Below are 18659 nucleotides of genomic sequence, written 5' to 3' on the forward strand. Positions count from 1 at the left end.
TGAAGGGCATCTTGGTTCTTTCCACAGTTTGGCGACCGTGGAAAGAACCAAGATGCCCTTCAACGGACGAATGGATAAGGAAGATGTAGTCCATATACACTGTGGAGTATTATGCCTCCATCAGAAAGGATGAATACCCAACTTTTGTAGCAACATGGACGGGACTGTAAGAGATTATGCCGAATGAAATAAGTCAAGCAGAGAGAGTCAATTATCATATGGTTTCACTTATTTGTGGAGCATAACAAATAACATGGAAGACATGGGGAGATAGAGAGGAGAAGGGAGTTGAGGGAAATTGGAAGGACCATGAGAGACTATGGACTCTGAAAAACAACCCGAGGGTTTTGAAGGGGCAGGGGGTGGGAGGTTGTGGGAACCAGGTAGTGGGTTTTAAGGAGGGCACAGATTGCATGGAGCACTGGGTGTGGTGCAAAAACAATGAATACTGTTACGCTGAAAAGAAATTAAAAAAAAAAATGGAGTGTTTAAGCAACACATTTAAGTGGTGGATGGTCCTGAAGTGGGGAAGGGGGAGCAAATCTGTCCTATGTGACCATAATCAAATAATTTAATTCCTCAAATATTAATATCCAACAATCAATATCAGTATAACCCTAGAAACCCAAATGTAACATAGCTGAGGTTACAGCAATCTGCAGACTTTGTTATACAAGTGATTGCCTGTGCATCTTTCCATAATGTTGTATTGTTTGCAAAACATTTTCAGATGCATCAACTGATTTCATACTTAAAACAGCACAGTAAAAGAAAGATTTATACATTAGCATTTATAAATGAGGAGACACCGACTGCTCCTACAAGGTCACACAGACGGTTAACAACAGTGCTGGGACCAAGCAGCATCCTTCAACGTTCAGTGCAGGACCTTTCCAGTATTTGGTGCACATCGTTTGTGTTATATGGGTAAAGGTTCAAGCCCTGTTCCCCACCTCCATGGAGGAGACAACTTTCAAAGAGGCCAAGCCCTAGATATACCACACCACATCCAGAGAGGACTGTCCGTGGATGAGAGCCTAGCAGCTGTCTCCCCTTTCCATGCAGCGACTCACTGGAAGCAGAAAGTGGGGCACGCAGCTGTGAAGTCACACACAGGGTTTCTGAACACCTGGAGCTTAGTCTGGCTCTTTAATAACTCTCCTGCCGTTACTGGTCCAGGACATAGAGCTCAAGTCCAAAGCCCAGTCTTTGTCATGCATGGTCCCTAACAATCAAAACCCAGTGGATCCCTTCCCATGTACTATCAACATTCAAACTGCTGACCCCCGTGTTCCCACAAGCAGGACAAAGCGTCTCAGGAACACTGGGTATTCTAACATCTTCATATCTTTGCACATGTCACTGCATTTGCCCAACACACTTCCCCTACTTCTGGGCTAAGAAAAAGTAGACTCACTCTGCAAGACTCAGTTCAAGGACTCTCTCTTTTGTGAAGATTCCCCTGGACTCCAAAGCATAGAGGATTTGTTTTGTTTCAGATGCATCTGTTTTTACAAAGCATTTAGATAACAGCCATCCTAGAAAGAGGCAGAATCGATATGATACTGAGCTTTAGGAGTGCCTTGAGGACAGAGACTATGTCTTTTTGGGCACAATATTTGCACAAAGTAAGTTTTCAGTAAATAGCAGTTGGATAGATGGATGGATAAATGCCAACAGATGGCTGGCAGGATGATCTAGAAGTGCCTAGAGCTCAGTGGGGTATAATACGGTAACTGGCCAGGAAATGGCATTTTTAAGTCCTATGCATTCAGACTTCTCCTGCACATGGGTGATTTGGGGCACTTAAGTTAACTTCCCTGAACCTCATTCTTTTTACCATTAAAGTCCACTCCCTACCCTGCTATGCTCAGACGGGAGTCCCAGGAGGCTGATGTAGAAACTGCAACAATGCCTCCTCACCCCTGGGTTCCTGTTGAGTTTGGCCAATGGGAGACAGCAGCAGGAGATTCTGGCCAAGAGAAGTGTGAGATGGGGTTTTCTCACCCACCACACTTCCTCCCTGTGTGTCCCTCATACTGTGAAAGCCTCAGTTCTCTTCCCACTAGCCCCCTGTCTGGGTCCCAGTGACCCCTATCTCCCCTGACTCCTCCAGGCCCAAGCATGGCAAAAACACACCCAGGCCCTTCACTTTCCTTTATGGTTTCCCCATACCTTGTTCATACATTTAAATTTTTTTTTAATTTATTTATTTGACAGAGAGAGATCACAAGTAGGCAGAGCAGCAGGCAGAGAAGGGAAAGCAGGCTCCTTGCTGAGCAGAGAGCCCAGTGTCGGGCTGGATCCCAGGACCCTGAGCGGAAAGCAGAGGCTTAACCCACTGTGCCACCCAGGCACCCCTGTTCATAACCTTTAAACCATCTTTTTATTAAACTTCTCAAATTATCAATTTGAGCATGCTGTTTCTTGCTAGAACTCCAACTGATACCATGGGCAATATCCTTCATACCCCCAGGGCCTTTGTGTAGATTAAGTGTAATCACTGATGTAAAGCTCCTACTGAATACTCTCAGGGTCCCTACGGCTAATTTATATGATAAACGGAGTTAATAATCTCTCCTATGTGAGTGAATACAAGCCACAAATAAAATGTTGTGTTCTGTGTGAAGTGCTATAGAATTGAAGCTTCCCAATAAATATTTCATGGCAGGTCACTCTTGGAAAGGAGAAACATTCCTTCTCCTGCATGAGCACAGGCGCCCAGAGCAGAGCCCCCCCACACCCCGCCAAGCAGGGGCTAACACATCCTGGGTGCCCAGGGGAAGTACACAATTGCACGCTAGGGAAAACCAGACTCAGGATGTGTGTGCTCAGCTCCCCGAGGCAGACGGGATGGATCCTGACAGAAAGAGGACAGCATGTCAGGGAAAAGTCCCCTCCCCCACCCCGCTCCAGAAATAAACCAATTATCGACCTGGATTGATTCTCTTCCCATCACTTCCTCTTAGCTGGCACCTGTGTCCCATTTTAACAAGAAACGACAGTAGTGTTCACCAGAATTAAAACATGATGTGTCTAGCTCAGTAACGAGTTCACTTTTTGTTTCCACAGGCTGAACTGAAGATCCCTCTTATTTGTGGGGCGCCAAGAACTATGAACAGACAGTAAGTACCGTGACGTCACTGTGAGTCCCAATCTCCCCTCTCTTGGCGGGGGAAGGAAGGGTGTTCCCGCACCGCACCCCCGTGAGAAGGGCATTTCCGGTTTCAGGGCCGAGGCGGAGAGTCCGGGGTCAAGGTTGTGCGTGTTCGTGTTCACTGAGCGTCTTTCCGATAACACCGGCTTTTTCTGTGGGCAGTCCACCTGTTCTTGCCCAGCATGGGAGTGCCGCCAGGACAGGGACAAGACACCCCAGCACCAGAATGCTAGAAGGCCACCCCCGAATACCACCCATTGTGTTACACCCCATTGCTTGAAGGTAGAACCAAAGCGACCATTGTTGTCATACTTGTTCCCACCGCAAAGAACTTAGAGTCCAGCTGTCTCTTTGTGGAGCACCCAGAGGGGTGAAGTGGTCAGTTGAGGGTATCCTAATGTGTATCTAATTCCACAAAAAATACCCATCCTGTTCCTGATGTCTATGACTATAATAAATAAAGAGCAGACCTCCAATTTGTAAGAGATATCTATAATGAAAAACACACAAAAAAAATGTTTTTAATTGAAAAAATTTGGTGTACAAATTTTAAAATCAATCTACTTTGCTTTATTGTGCCAGTTGGAAAGGTAGTGCTGTTATTCTCACGGTCATTGTGTGAGACAGAGCATGAATTTCAGAGTTAGGAAGACCTAGTGTGCATCCTTTGTTTTGCTCCATCATTTTACAGCTGTTTGACATTTGGGGCATTACCTGATCTTCCCTCCAGAAAGCAGGGTCTGTCCTGGAGAAGGAGAACTAACTGACTGGTTTCTAGGTGGATTCCTGGCCCTGGAGGGAGCCTGGGGGACAGCCCAGGGTAATCAGGTGATGCCTGGGTCTCCTAGATGGGTGCTGGAGGCAGGGTTGGTGTCCAGAGTGACACAGAGGCGGCAGTTCCAGCATCACAGCTGTCCCAGTTGCCCCTAGGTGTCTGGAGGGGGGCAAACTGACACACAGCTAGGCCCAGGCCTGTGGGATGTAGAAGCTGAGGCTCTTGCATCTCTTCTTGCCATGGAAGTACAGCAGAAGCTTCCTGGCAGATGGTTCACAGGTGGGCTCTGCCTTTGGCTCAGAATCTAGCTCATGGAGCATCTCCTCGGTGTGAGGTGCCAAGACGCCCTTCTTTTCTTTGATCTTACAAGTGTGGCGGCGAGTGTGGCCAGATGGCAGGCACCACCACCTTCTCTGGGCATCAGCTTCCTGGTCTAAGTGACTCCTCTGAGACAGCACAGAAAGTGGGGATGGAGCCAGGGCTGGAACTGGAGTCTGATTCCCTATTTATCCCGCTCTGCAGGAAACTGAGGAAGGCAGGGGCTGGGCAGGTGAGGCCAGCGTAGGTCAGAGAGCTGGCTGATCAGGGTCACATGACAGAGACAATGAACTATAATCATTGATGGACATGGCAGTCAGCAGCTTCACTGTAAGATAAACAAAGTCTGTGGCAGTGGAATGAATGGTGAGGCAGGTGCATCTGCTTCCCACCAACCTAGGTGGCTTAAAACAACCAAAACTGTGTTCTTTCAGAGTTCACGGAGACAAAAGTCCAAAATCAAGTTGTGCCCAGGCCCCTGCTCACTTCAAAGCCTCAGAGGAAAATCCCTTCTTACCACCACTGCCACCTTGTCCCCAGTTTCTGATGGCCCCAGGTGTTCCTCAGCTTGTGCCTACATCACTCCGCTGGCTGTCTCCACTCTCACTGGCCCTTTTCTCTGTGTCTATGCCTTCTCTTCCTCAGCCTGTCTCAGATCTCCCTCGTGTTTCCCTTATAAGGACATTTGTCATTTGGTTTAGGGTCCCTCTAATAATCCAGGATGATTTCATCTCAAAATCCGGAACTTAATTACATCTGCAAGGACTCTTCTTCCTCATAAGGTCATGTTCACAAGTGCCTAGGATTTGGCATGGAAATGTTTTAGGGCTGTCATTCAACCTGCTAGGGCATGCTTTATTTCCAGACCCACCCCCTTCTTGGGGGGGCACTGTGGGGTTACTTTGACAATCTCAGCAGTATTTGCTCTAAGTTTCCAACTGGTTTTGTGATTGAGAGCCCCTACCCTGCATCCCTGCTTCTGTTTCTCCCTGTGATTCCATACTATGCAAACAGTCTCCTGCATAGAGAAGAAAGGTGTCTCCCTCCCATGAGGACTTTGGATAGCTTTTATTTTTAGCCAGACAGTTGACCTCTTGGCAATCTCATCTCATCAGGCTTCCAAAAGGAGGCTTTAAGAGTTCAGCATTAAAATTGTGTGTGATGTGAAGCTCCCACAGGACAGACTGCATAATCACAACTTCATAAACATTCCTTTTCTCTCCTTAGGATCCTGAATCAGAATCTGTATTTTCACAAGCTCCCCAGTTGATTTCTAGCCACATTAAGGTTTGAGACACACCTGGCTAGAACAGTGGCTCAGAGAGCTCTCTCCCTTCTGGCACGCTTGAGAAGCAGCTATGATATTTGCCAAGATAGGACTCAGAGAAGGCCGTCACATATGGGATGTTGCAAGAGCATAATTTGGAAATTTTTGACCCTCCCACCATATACACACATACACACACACACACACACACACACACAGGTTTTGTCCTGCTCTGCCTTGGGGGAGCACCCTTTCTCTGTGAAAATCATTAGACCAGGGTGGTAGATTTTAAACCTGACTGAACCATAGGATCATCAAGGAGGTTCCAAATGAAAAGCAATTTCAGTGTCCTCCCCCAGACCAAAGGAATCAGAATGCCTGGACACTGACTTTACTTATAATGCTCAACTCAGTCTTATCCAGAGCTAGGGTTGCAAAATGCTGTTGCAAGAGGTCTTACAACTCTGTAACCTGGAGTTCCTTGTAATTTTTTAACCTGGAATTCTAAATGACCTTTGTAACTACAGCTAGTCCCTTACTGTCTCCCATTGGGCACTTTTACAATGAATGAATGAATGAATGAACAAATGAAAAACGAATGAACACAAATGAAAGGATGGTATAGAGATAAATTACACATTTGCAGACACACACACGTATGTATACATATATGCACAATACAAGTACGTGCACATGTATTTCCCTATAAATGTGTCAGTTCAGTCAACAGCATTTACTGAGTATGAACTGTACTGGGTTTCAGGCTAGGGACCTCTCTTATAAAGATGAGAAAGTTCTAGTCCCTACCCTCAAATAGCATTAGCTGTATGTTGTGCAGATCATTTTAGTCTTATACAAAAAGTGATGGGAGAGCACCACCAATGCTAAGGACTCTGGATATCATGGTCCTAAATTCCTTCTGAAATTAGCAGACTATTTCATATTTCTTCTCCCTGCAACAAACTTTCAGCCTCCTGAACAATCTATCAAAGTACCTAAAGTTCCACTCCTTGGAGTGCATCGGTGCTATTAGAGTAGAGTAGACAGACCTACCTACTCCTTCGGGGCTGGATGAAGGGGTCTTGGTATTTGGTTCCAAGATCTCTTCATCATTCTGAACAGAACTGATAAGAACCTTGGTGCTACAGCTCTAAATGTTTTGAAAGAGATGGAGGTCATGGGCGTGATTGCCTTTAGGCCCTTACAGTAAGCAAATGCCTTACCCTGGCCAGGCTGCTTCAGGCACTCAAGAGGGAGACACACTCAACACATCCCAGATTGGAGGCTGATGGGGGCAAGTGCCCCTGTAGTGCTCACTTTGAATTGTGCTGAAAAGGTATGATGGCCAACTGACTTTGCTCATTGTTAAAATTACTCAGTCTTCATGGAAATTTTAGAAAATATATAAAAGTACAAAGAATGAAACGAAAGTCACCATTTATCTTAGCATCCAAATAATACCACTATTTTGCTGCAGGTTTCTGAAGTCCTATTTCTGTATCCTTGTGTAATATATTAAAATTTCAGCAAACCTACTTTTAACACTTCTGCTGTTTTCATTCATTTAATCACACCATTTTGTGTTATGAGCATGGTCCCACATCATGACCTTCTTCAAAATCCAGTGTTTTAAGGCTAGTGCTTAAAGAAGGTTCATAATCATTTAACCATGATTCCAAAGCCAAAGCCTCCAAAATACTGAAAACTGTCTGTAACTAATTTGGCAGTAAAACTTGACCTACAATGAAATGAAGTTATGTATGCTCTTCATTTATCCCTCTTACTGTTAATATATCTTCATGTTTCACAGCAGAAATATCAGTGTGTTTAATGACCAGGCATTGCTCCAAAACCTACAGGTGAAATTGCTGGCATCATTACATGCACAATATTACTTTCCAAAAATCCAAAATATTCTGAATCCCTAGCCCTAAGGAATTTGGGTAAGGAATGGCAGACATGTATTTTATCCAGTGGTTTATTTTATCTTGACCTTGGTGTTGGACATTTCAGTTGTTACCCATAAAGTTTATGAGGCAGTTTTATTGCCAATTTAAGCTTTATACTCCAGGAGTATTAGAGAAGCCTGTGTCACTCTGGTCCCTAGCATGCAATGCTGTGTCCTATCACATGTAAAACAAATCATGACTGTCTATTATTTAACAGGGACACAGGTTCAATCAAGTTATCTGACAACAACCCACTATTTCTTCTCTTGTTTTGGGAAACTTGTCTTTCATATTCCTTTATTTGGGCAAGAGTTGATGGTAAACAAAGCAAACCAATAAAATAGTTTGAGAGCTAGAGAGAGTCTTAGAGGTATGGAATTCAAGCTGCTACCCATGACTGTAACTCCAGACTTGAGAATCTTCTTGAATACTCACTACCTTCGGAGGCAGCCAGCAGCTTAAAAATTGGAGGAAAGCTCCTCTTTGTACTGACACCAACAAAGCCAACTTCCAGGCTGTGTTATTCGTTGAGCCTGTACATTTCACTAAGGAAATAACAATCTCCCCTGCCATACTTTTCCAACCTAAGTGCACAGTCTGGTTGTGCAAAAGGAAGGGTAAAGAGATAAACAGTGCAACAAACTGGGAGTGCCTACAGGCCGGCACACCACTAGCCATTTGCATGAGGATATGTGCCACACTGTGTGGCTATTTAGCACAAAACCCCACTCCCAGGTCACCCCATAAGACTGCCAGCCAGGGTAACATGTCTCCAAATTCAGAGTCAGCTAGAGTCACATGTGTTGGATTCCAAAATCCATGATCATTGTATCATACTGAACTGTTTTGTGATGATCAAGAATATCATCTTTATGTATTTCTCATCAGGGACACATCCCCAAATCGAACGACTGTTTTGCTTATGAGAGGCATATTTTCTCTTTGAAACCTGGCATGATAAAAGCCACTCAATTGCTGGGTGGGGATGGATATCAGCTTCTCTCCAAAGAGCCCAGCTCACTGTCTGGTACACAGGAGATGGCCCATAAATGGCATTTCCCTTCATATGTATGCATGATAAAACTCCCAGTAAACTCTAGGTCATTATTTTCCTCCATGATATAGGTGAACAACCCCTGCCTTCAACCTCGGGGAACAACTTCGTTTTGATTTGCAGAAATTCATAAGTGTAAATCCCACTGAATCTTGGGGAAACGAGAAGCTGCAATTCTGGCATCCCGAGATCAGAGTCTTGCACCCAGCAGAGTCAGCAGTGTGGCTGCCTTCCTAGTTCCCCAGAAGTAATTATGAACCAGCTCTTGGGCCAACCAGGCCCATCCGCTGGTGCCATCAGAGTCGCATCGCTACCATTCAGCTTCGTGGTTGGCTGGTAATTAAAAAGCTGCCAGCTGTGAGAAACACAGCTGAGATCCAGGGCAAGCGTTTGCCAGAGGTTGTAGACATGGCCAGTGGTTCCTGTGCAGGAACAGCATGAGGAGCTGGCCCTGAGACTCATGGAGATAGGTGGGGATGGGCCAATGGAGAAGTCCAAGATAGCCTTCTTTCCCCTTAATGGCAAAATTACCAGCTGGTGAAGGAACGACCTGACTTCACTCACCTGCTGCCACTCAGGAAACTTCCAGTTGACCAAACTTGGTGTCCTGCTGACTAGCCACAAGGTTGGACTTTTCATGCTTATGCCTTTAACAACATCACAAAGAATAGAGAAGGCTACGACTTATTTTGAGGTTCCTGCTGTCATACCAGTAATGTATATTCATTGTAGGAAATTTAAAAATACAAAGACATCCATACAAAGGAAAAAGACCATAACAGAACAACTGAAAAGTGGTCAATGTTATAGACATATTTTAAGCTTTCTTATAAAACTATGCATTCTATTTTGTTTTTTTAATATTAACATATTATAACTATTTTCCAGTGTTTCTAAAGTCTTTTCCATAGCTTTATAATCTTTCATCATTTAGACACATCATATTTTATATTCTCCCACTGCTAGAAAACAATACACTTTGACAAGTTCTCTTAATACCTCTATGTCTTAAGATACTGTGTTTTATCACCTGGCAATACACAAAATCAACCACTCCAGGGAAGTCCCATGAGCCAGGCCAGTGTTTGGAGAACCTGACCCACAATGACAGTTTATAATAATTGCATAGTATTTGAGTGTGTAAATGTGCAGAGAAATTGAAAGCAAGGTCCAGCATCTCAGCTTGGGTCTTCCATGAAGTCTAAACCACTAGTCACCCACTTGTTCTAGTCTCCATATACACAACACTCCCCCACCAATAAGACACAGGAAGAGAGGAAAGTGGGCCTCATGAAAATTTTGGTCATGTTCAAATGCACCTGATACCAAAACGCTGAAAAAGTTTTCAAAAGTTGTGGAGGGACTTGATTTGGGATCAAAAATCAGGAACCTAGAAAAAGGTACTCATTAGAAAGAGCAAAAGGAATTTCCCAGAGCCCTGGATACACAGAATTTCAGTATTCCTGGTGAAGAGAGATCAGGTCACAAACCAGAGCACAAGCCAAATATCAAGTAGAAGAGTAGGAGGGCATCCTGTATGATTCTGTTCTCACTTTCCATTCTTTACCATTACTTTTTCTGAAGGGGGGTGGGATTTTTTTTTAAGATTTTTTTTTATTTTTTTTATTTGATAGAGATCACAAGTAGGCAGAGAGGCAGACAGAGAGAGAAAGAGGGGAAGCAGGCTCCCCGCTGAGCAGAGAGCCCGATGCGAGGCTTGATCCCAGGACCCTGGGATCATGACCTGAGCTGAAGGCAGAGGCTTTAACCCACTGAGCCACCCAGGCGCCCCAGGGTGGGATTTTTTTTCAGTGATTTTCTTTGTCTTTGTTTCTTTAAGCAGGCTTTTATTGAACTTTTTATTTTGAACTACTTTTAGACTTACAGAAAAATTGCAAAATAGTACAGAGTTTCCATGTATCCTTCACATACATACTCCAATTTTTTTTTTTTTATTATGTTCAGTTAGGCAACATATAGTTACATCATTAGTTTTTTGGGGTTTTTTTAAGATTTTATTTATTTATTTATTTATTTATTTATTTGACAGACAGAGATCACAAGTAGTCAGAGAGGCAGGCAGAGAGAGGAGGAAACAGGTTCCCTGCTGAACAGAGAGCCCAATGCAGGGCTCGATCCCAGGACCCTGGGTTCATGACCCGAGCTGAAAGCAAGGGTTTAACCCACTGAGCCACACAGGCACCCCGCATCATTAGTTTTTGATGTAGTGGTCAATGATTCGTTAGTTGTGTATAACACCCAGTGCTGATCATAACACGTGCCTCCTTTTTTTAAGATACATATTTTAAGAGCTTAAAAATTATTCTGTTGAGTTAGTCAAAGAGGAAAGTAATAAAGTCAAATGTCTATTTAGCTCTCAAAACAAGGAGGCCAAACACTTTCATGATTAAGAGAATGGACTCTGGAGTCATCTACTGGGATTATCACTCTACCACTTACTGGCTGTGACATTTAAGGCAATTAAGTAGCCTCTCTGAGCCTTTGTTTGTTTGTTTTTGTTTTGTTTTTATCTATTAAATGGAGGTAGTAGCTATCTCAAAGAAGCTTGAGAAGGGTTAGGTTAAGTGACTTAATATATGCAGTATGGGGTGCTGTGGTGGGTAAGTCATTTAAGCATCTGCCTTTGGCTCAGGTAATAATCTCAGGGTCCTGGGATCAAGTCCCAAGTTGGGCTCCCAGCTCAGCAGGGAGTCTCTTTCTCCCTTTCCCTCTCTCTCTGCCTCTCCCCTGCTGTTTGCACTCTCTCTTGCTCCTCTCTCAAATAAATATAATCATATATATATATATATATGCAATATGTTTAGCACTGTGTCTGACACGGAGGGGGCACTCCACAGATGTTATAACAGATTGTATTTTCTGAACATGACACATGCTATAGTGCAATGTGACCTGGATACTTCCCATTCAGAAGTGAATCTTTCCTCCACCTTCTTTAATGTGTGTGGGCCTGTGACAGCACTGACCAATGGAATATGACAGAAGGGACACTGTGCCAAGTCTGGGAATAGGCCTTCGCAGCCAGGCGGCTCTGGTTCCTGCCTTTGGAAGCTGGCTTCCACTGGTCATACGCTATGACCACCATGCTGTGGGAAGTATAAGCCATGTGGGAGAAGCCCCCACGGAGAGCCAGGGAGGCTAAAGGGCACCAGGCACCAGACATGAGAGCTGGAAGGCCATCTTGGGCATTCAGCCTGGCCCAGCTCTGAGATAACCATCTGAATGCAATAGCAAGACAGAGCCTGAGAGGAACCCTCCCAGCTGAGAGCCAGGAGAGGTAAAAATAAATCCTCATTTCTAAGCCACTGCTTTGGAGTGATGAGTTATGTAACAATAGATGTCTAGAATAGATATTGTCTACTATTTTTACGATCACAATTATTACTTCATACAAGACCCTTTGCTGTTGAATATTTGGGATATAATTTAGAGATTCTTATGACTTGATATCCCACTTTAAAGAACATCAATTCTAGATGAGAATGGCAATAAATAACTAATAGTGGGCAAACAGAGTGCTAATAAAGTGTTCTTTGCCCCGAGTATGTGTGAAATGCTAAAGGGACACCGGGGTTATTTTGTCTGGGAGCAAATCTTGGAAAAGGAGTGCAGTGGTTGGTAGAAGAGACATCATCACAGCAGAAGTGACAGTTGAGCTGAGCTTGGAGGCTGATGCGATGTCACTAAGCAGCAAACGGAAGAGGGAGCAGGAATGGAGTAACCACCGCAGCTGGAAGAACTCTATAACAATATAATACAAAGGGGTAATTTTAAATTGACTGATAATTTGATTTTTTTTATTCCTTAAAATCTAATTCTAAGTAATTGGAGAGAGAATTTCTTGGTGGCTTATGATGGATAGTAGAATTCTACTTCGCACACCTCTTTATTGGTGGGGGAAAAAAAAAGGAGCCACAGTCTATAATCAGAAAGAGGATAATGGTCTGGGTTGGAATTGCAACCTTTAAAAACTCCCATGATGTCGCCTTTCGGACAGGCTGCAATTAGAGGAACTCGGGCTACTATTTGTTGCCATTGTTTGTTTGAAAAAAAATTCTTTGAATAATGAATATTCTACACCCAGATACCCTTCTGTGGACTTTTCTGAGGATTCCATCAAAGATCCAAGATAAGTTGTGTGGAAGAAACAGGAAAACTTCCTCTGCCATCATTGGCAAGGTCTTATTTTCTTCCTTTAGTTTCTTCAATTGCTTTCAATATTGATTAGAAACAAAACAGTAGTTGTAAGATATGCATAAAGTATTAAGAAAAATAAAAAAAAAAATTCTGCTATTTAAAATTACCACTGCTTTTGAAGTTTCATCCACTTTTCTGTGATCACAAATTCCCACCCCCACAGGGAAAAACTGTCCTGAATCCTGCGTTCATCCCTTACTTTAATTTTTCATTTTACCATGTGTATTTGTATCAGTAAAAAAAAAAAAAAATGTTTGGTTTTGCTCAGTTTTGAACCTTAAGCCCCCCCAAAAATCATACCACAGGGTATATTTTGCACTCATATTTTAGCACTCAGACTATGTGGTTTTTGACAGCTGGTTCTTCCAATTATGGGCTGTGAAATCTTAAGCAAGTTAGTAAATGTCTCTGTGCCTATTTTCTCAACTGCAAAATTGAAATAATAACAGTACTCACTTCTCATGAAGAGGAGCTCATTTGTGTAAGACATTGGAAGTACTGCCTGGAACACACAGTATGGGCTCCATAAGTACTAGCCATTATTCTCCAATCCGTTTTATGACTGCCCCCATTTACATTCCAAAGATAATCCATGCTATCGTGGATAGCCATAAATCCTTTGATTTCATGGCTATATACTATTTCTTTATGTGCATAAAATACTATTTAATTATCCACTGTCTAGTCAGTCGACATTAGATTGTTCTCCAGATTTTGCTTACACCAGTGCTGCTAGGAAAATTCTAGTTTGGTGGAACATATATTCTAGGCTGGGGACAGATACTCTAGAGTTAGCTGTATGTAGAGGTATGTTCTCAGAATTAAAATAGCTGGGGCACAGAACAGGCACACCTTCAACTTTACTAGACACAGTCATAGTTTCCAAAGTTTCCCGGCCTTTGCACATGCCCACAAGTGTGTGTAAGTGACCCAGCTGCTTTGGGACCTCACCCACCCTCCAAACTGGCAATTTTCATTTCTACCCAGCTGGGGGGTGATTTTAATTTACCTTTGTTGATGACAGATGCATTTAAGCATCTTTTCAAATACTTGTTAGCCGGGCACTGGGTAGCCCATTCAGTTAGGTGCCTGGCTCTTGATTTTGGCTCAAGTCATGATCTTAGGGTCCTGGGATCGAGCCCCACTTCGGGCTCTGTGTTCAGCAGGGAGTCTGCTTGAGATTCTCTCTCCCTCTCCCTCTGCCTCCCATCAACCCCCATGCTCTCTCCATCTCTCAAAAATATAAATAAATAATAAATCAAGACATCAAAAGTCCATGTTTTTGTGTTTGTCGCTGCCAATACATTTTTAGAGATGATATATATCCAGCTGGCCTGCTCATGCTTTATAATTCTATTTGTCAGTTTACTCTTTAGGGTTTGCTATGTAGATGACAATATCATCTGCAAATAATTGAATTTTATTTCTTCCTTTTCATTTTTTTATACTTTTTTATTCTTGCCTGATGGCACTGGTTAGAACCTCCAAAACAAAGCTAATTTAAAGTCATGATAGGGAGCATCCTTGTTCTTAATCTCAAAGGGAATACTTTCAGTGTTTCAGCACAAAGCATAAGAGATTGTTTCCAGATCTTGATAGGCTTCAAACACCAGATTAAAGACACTAGATCCCCAGGAGTCTGTTTATTTTTATTATAAATAAATATGAAATTTAATCATTGGTTTGTTATGATGATTATGTATATTTTCCCTTCCCCTTCTGTTTGAAGGGTCCCCAGATTAACATTAATAGATTTTTTAATGCTCAACAAAGCTAGAATTTCTGAGATAAACACAACTCAATCATGACATTTTGTTATTTTGTAACATATTGGTCCAGTGAGTTATTATTAATGGGCTTTAGTGAGAATGGCCTATAATCTTGTCTCTTCCTCTCTTCACTGGACATGGCATTGGGTTTGTGCTAGCTTCATCAACTGAGTTAGGGTCTTTACCAATTTTTCTTTTTTTTTTTTTTTAAGATTTTATCCATTCATTTGACAGAGATCACAAGCAGGCTGAGAGGCAGGCAGAGAGAGAGGAGAAAGCAGACCCCCCTTGGAGCAGAGAACCCGATGTGGGGCTCGATCCCAGGACCCTGGGATCACGACCTGAGCTGAAGGCAGAGACCCTAACCCACTGAGCCACCCCAGCGCCCCACCAATTTTTCTATTCTTAACAGAAATGTGTGGTAGGGAGTAATGTTTCCCCTTAGCAATAAAACTGTCTTGGACAGATATTTCCTTGGGGGGGGGGATTTTTAACTATTGATTCATTGTCAGTTATAGAAAGTATCATTGTTGGTTAATAGTCCTTCATGGGTAATTTTGGTTGTACATATTTTTCTAAGTACATGTTTGTCATTGATATTCCTTTAGCATTTTAACCTCTGTTTCATCCTTAGTTATGTCTCCTTTTTCATTTCTAATTTTGACTGTGGTGCCTTCCCTTTTATTTCAGATCAAGCTTGCCATGGGGTATAAATTGTATTACTCCTCTGTTGTAATTCCATGCTCTATTTTGGTAACTCCTGCTCTTTGCTACTTCCTTCTGTCTGTGTTCTTGGCATGAAGCTTTTGTTATTTCACCAATCTGCAAAGTTAGTGCATCAGTAATTAAATTTTAGCTTTTCTCCTTTTCTAATATTTCACTTCTATATTTCTACATTATTGTTGTGTCTTAAATTGTTTTATTCTCATTACCATTTACTCTTTGGCTCATGACTTGCAACTTTCCAAATAAATTTGCATTCTTTTAATTGCCTTTTTGTCACTGATTTCCCTCATAGTATGGTGGTCATAGAAAATAGTCTCCATGTTATTCTGTGACTTTTTTTAAGGGAATTTGCATTGCCTTCAATTATAGGGTAATTTTCTTTCAGTATGAAGAATAGAATTTGGAGTGTGTGTGTGTGTGTGTGTGTGTGTGTGTGTGTAGGTTTATTGTAAGAAAACATTTGTTGGTGCAAAAAAAAAAAAGTTTTTATTTTGCCCTCATTCTCGTAATGATATCTTCATTGAACCTATAATTCCAGGTTGGCAGTTCAAACCATGGAGTTATTTTTCTACACTATTTTGTCAACCACTATTGTTATTAACTATTGCTCAAAAATCAGTTATCAATACAATTGCCATTCTTTTGAAGGTGATATTTCTTTTCTCACTGGATGCCTGTAGGTTCCTCTCTTTGTCTTTGGTTTTCTACAGTTTCAGTATGCTGTACCTAGGTGTGAATTTTTTCTTATTTATCCTTCTTTGGATACATTGAATACTGATTCTCTGTTTTGAAGTTTTTCACCATTTCTTAGAAAAATTCCTTATATTGAAGCCTCTTATTTTTTATTTAATAAGAGGTACTTGGGACTCCTGGGTGACTCAGTGGGTTAAGCTGCTGCCTTCAGCTCAGGTCATGATCCCTGGGTCCTGGGATCAACTCCCGCATCAGGCCCCTTGCTTGGCGGGGAGCCTGCCTCTCTCTCCGCCTCTGCCTGCCGCTCTGCCTGCTTGTGTGTTTTCTCTCTCTCATTCTGATAAATAAATAAATAAAATCTTTAATTAATAAATAAATAAGAGGCACACACTTGGTGTATATTCTTTGTCTGATAAGTTTAACATCTAAAGGGGGAGGAGTCAAGATGGCGGAGAAGTAGCAGGCTGAGACTACTTCAGGTAGCGGGAGATTAGCTAGATAGCTTATCTAAAGATTGCAAACACCTACAAATCCAACGGGAGATCGAAGAGAAGAAGAACAGCAACTCTAGAAACAGAAAATCAACCACTTTCTGAAAGGTAGGACTGGCGGAGAAGTGAATCCAAAGCGACGGGAAGATAGACCGCGGGGGGAGGGGCCGGCTCCCGGCAAGCGGCGGAGCAACGGAGCACAAAATCGGGACTTTTAAAAGTCTGTTCCGCTGAGGGACATCGCTCCAGAGGCTTAACCGGGGTGAAGCCCACGCAGGGTCAGCGTGGCCTCAGGTCCTGCAGGGTCACAGAAGGATCGGGGGTGTCTGAGTGTCACAGAGCTTACAGGTATTAGAACAGGGAAGCCGGCTACAGAGACAGAGCCAAGGAGTAAGCTCTAAGCTTGGGGTTACCTTGAACCTGTCACAGGCTCGGTGAGCTCAGAGCGCGGCCAGAGGCCAGGCAGACGGGAGTAATTGGGCGCTGTTCTCTGAGGGCGCACTGAGGAGTGGGGCCCTGGGCTCTCGGCTCCTGTGGGCCGGAGACTGGGAGTCTACCATCTTCATTCCCGCCCTCCAGAACTCTGCGGAAAGCGCTCAGGAAACAAAAGCTCCCGAAAGCAAACCCGAGCGGATTACTCAGCCCGGCCCCTGGTAAGGATGGTGCAACTCCACCTGGGGCAAAGACACTTGAGAATCACTACAACAGGCCCCTCCCCCAGAAGATCAACAAGAAACCCAGCCAGGACCAAGTTCACCTACCAAGGACTGCAGTTTCAATACCAAGGAGAGCAGCGGAATTCCAGAGGAGTAGAAAGCAAAGCACGGAACTCATGGCTTTCTCCCCATGATTCTTTAGCCTTGCAGTTAATTTAATTTTTTTTCTTTTTCAATTTATTTTTCTTCTTCTGCTAAATTTTTTTAACTTTTACCCTTTCCTTTTTTAACGTTTTTTAACTAGTTTATCTAATATATATATTCTTTTTTTCTTTTTATATTTTTTCTTTATTGGTTTTCTTATTTTAATTGTTTCTTTTTTTTTTCTTTTCTTTTTTTTTTTTTCTTTTTCTTCTTTCTGAACCTCTTTTTATCCCCTTTCTCCCCCCTCACGATTTGGGATCTCTTCTGATTTGGCTAAAGCATATTTTCCTGGAGTTGTTGGCACCCTTTTAGTATTTCACTTGCTCCTTCATATACTCTTATCTGGACAAAATGACAAGGCGGAAAAATTCACCACAAAAAAAAGAACAAGAGGCAGTACCAAAGGCTAGGGACCTAATCAATACAGACATTGGTAATATGTCAGATCTAGAGTTCAGAATGACGATTCTCAAGGTTCTAGCCGGGCTTGAAAAAGGCATGGAAGATACTAGAGAAACCCTCTCCGGAGAGATAAAAACCCTTTCTGGAGAAATAAAAGAACTAAAATCTAACCAAGTTGAAATCAAAAAAGCTATTAATGAGGTGCAATCAAAAATGGAGGCTCTCACTGCTAGGATAAATGAGGCAGAAGAAAGAATTAGCAATATAGAAGACCAAATGACAGAGAATAAAGAAGCTGAGCAAAAGAGGGACAAACAGCTACTGGACCATGAGGGGAGAATTCGAGAGATAAGTGACACCATAAGACGAAACAACATTAGAATAATTGGGATTCCAGAAGAAGAGGAAACAGAGAGGGGAGCAGAAGGTATATTGGAGAGAATTATTGGAGAGAATTTCCCCAATATGGCAAACGGAACAAGCATCAAAATCCAGGAGGTGCAGAGAACCCCCCTCAAAATCAATAAGAATAGGTCCACACCCCGTCACCTAATAGTAAAATTTACAAGTCTTAGTGACAAAGAGAAGATCCTGAAAGCAGCCCGGGAAAAGAAGTCTGTAACGTACAATGGTAAAAATATTAGATTGGCAGCAGACTTATCCACAGAGACCTGGCAGGCCAGAAAGAGCTGGCATGATATATTCAGAGTACTAAACGAGAAAAACATGCAGCCAAGAATACTATATCCAGCTACGCTATCATTGAAAATAGAAGGAGAGATTAAAAGCTTCCAGGACAAACAAAAACTGAAAGAATTTGCAAATACCAAACCAGCTCTACAGGAAATATTGAAAGGGGTCCTCTAAGCAAAGAGAGACCCTAAAAGTAGTAGATCAGAAAGAAACAGAGACAATATACAATAACAGTCACCTTACAGGCAATACAATGGCACTAAATTCATATCTCTCAATACTTACCC

This window comes from Enhydra lutris, unplaced genomic scaffold, assembly GCF_002288905.1.
Source record: "Enhydra lutris kenyoni isolate GAN:26980312 unplaced genomic scaffold, ASM228890v2 scaffoldscaffold21, whole genome shotgun sequence".
Classification (NCBI taxonomy): Eukaryota; Metazoa; Chordata; class Mammalia; order Carnivora; family Mustelidae; genus Enhydra; species Enhydra lutris.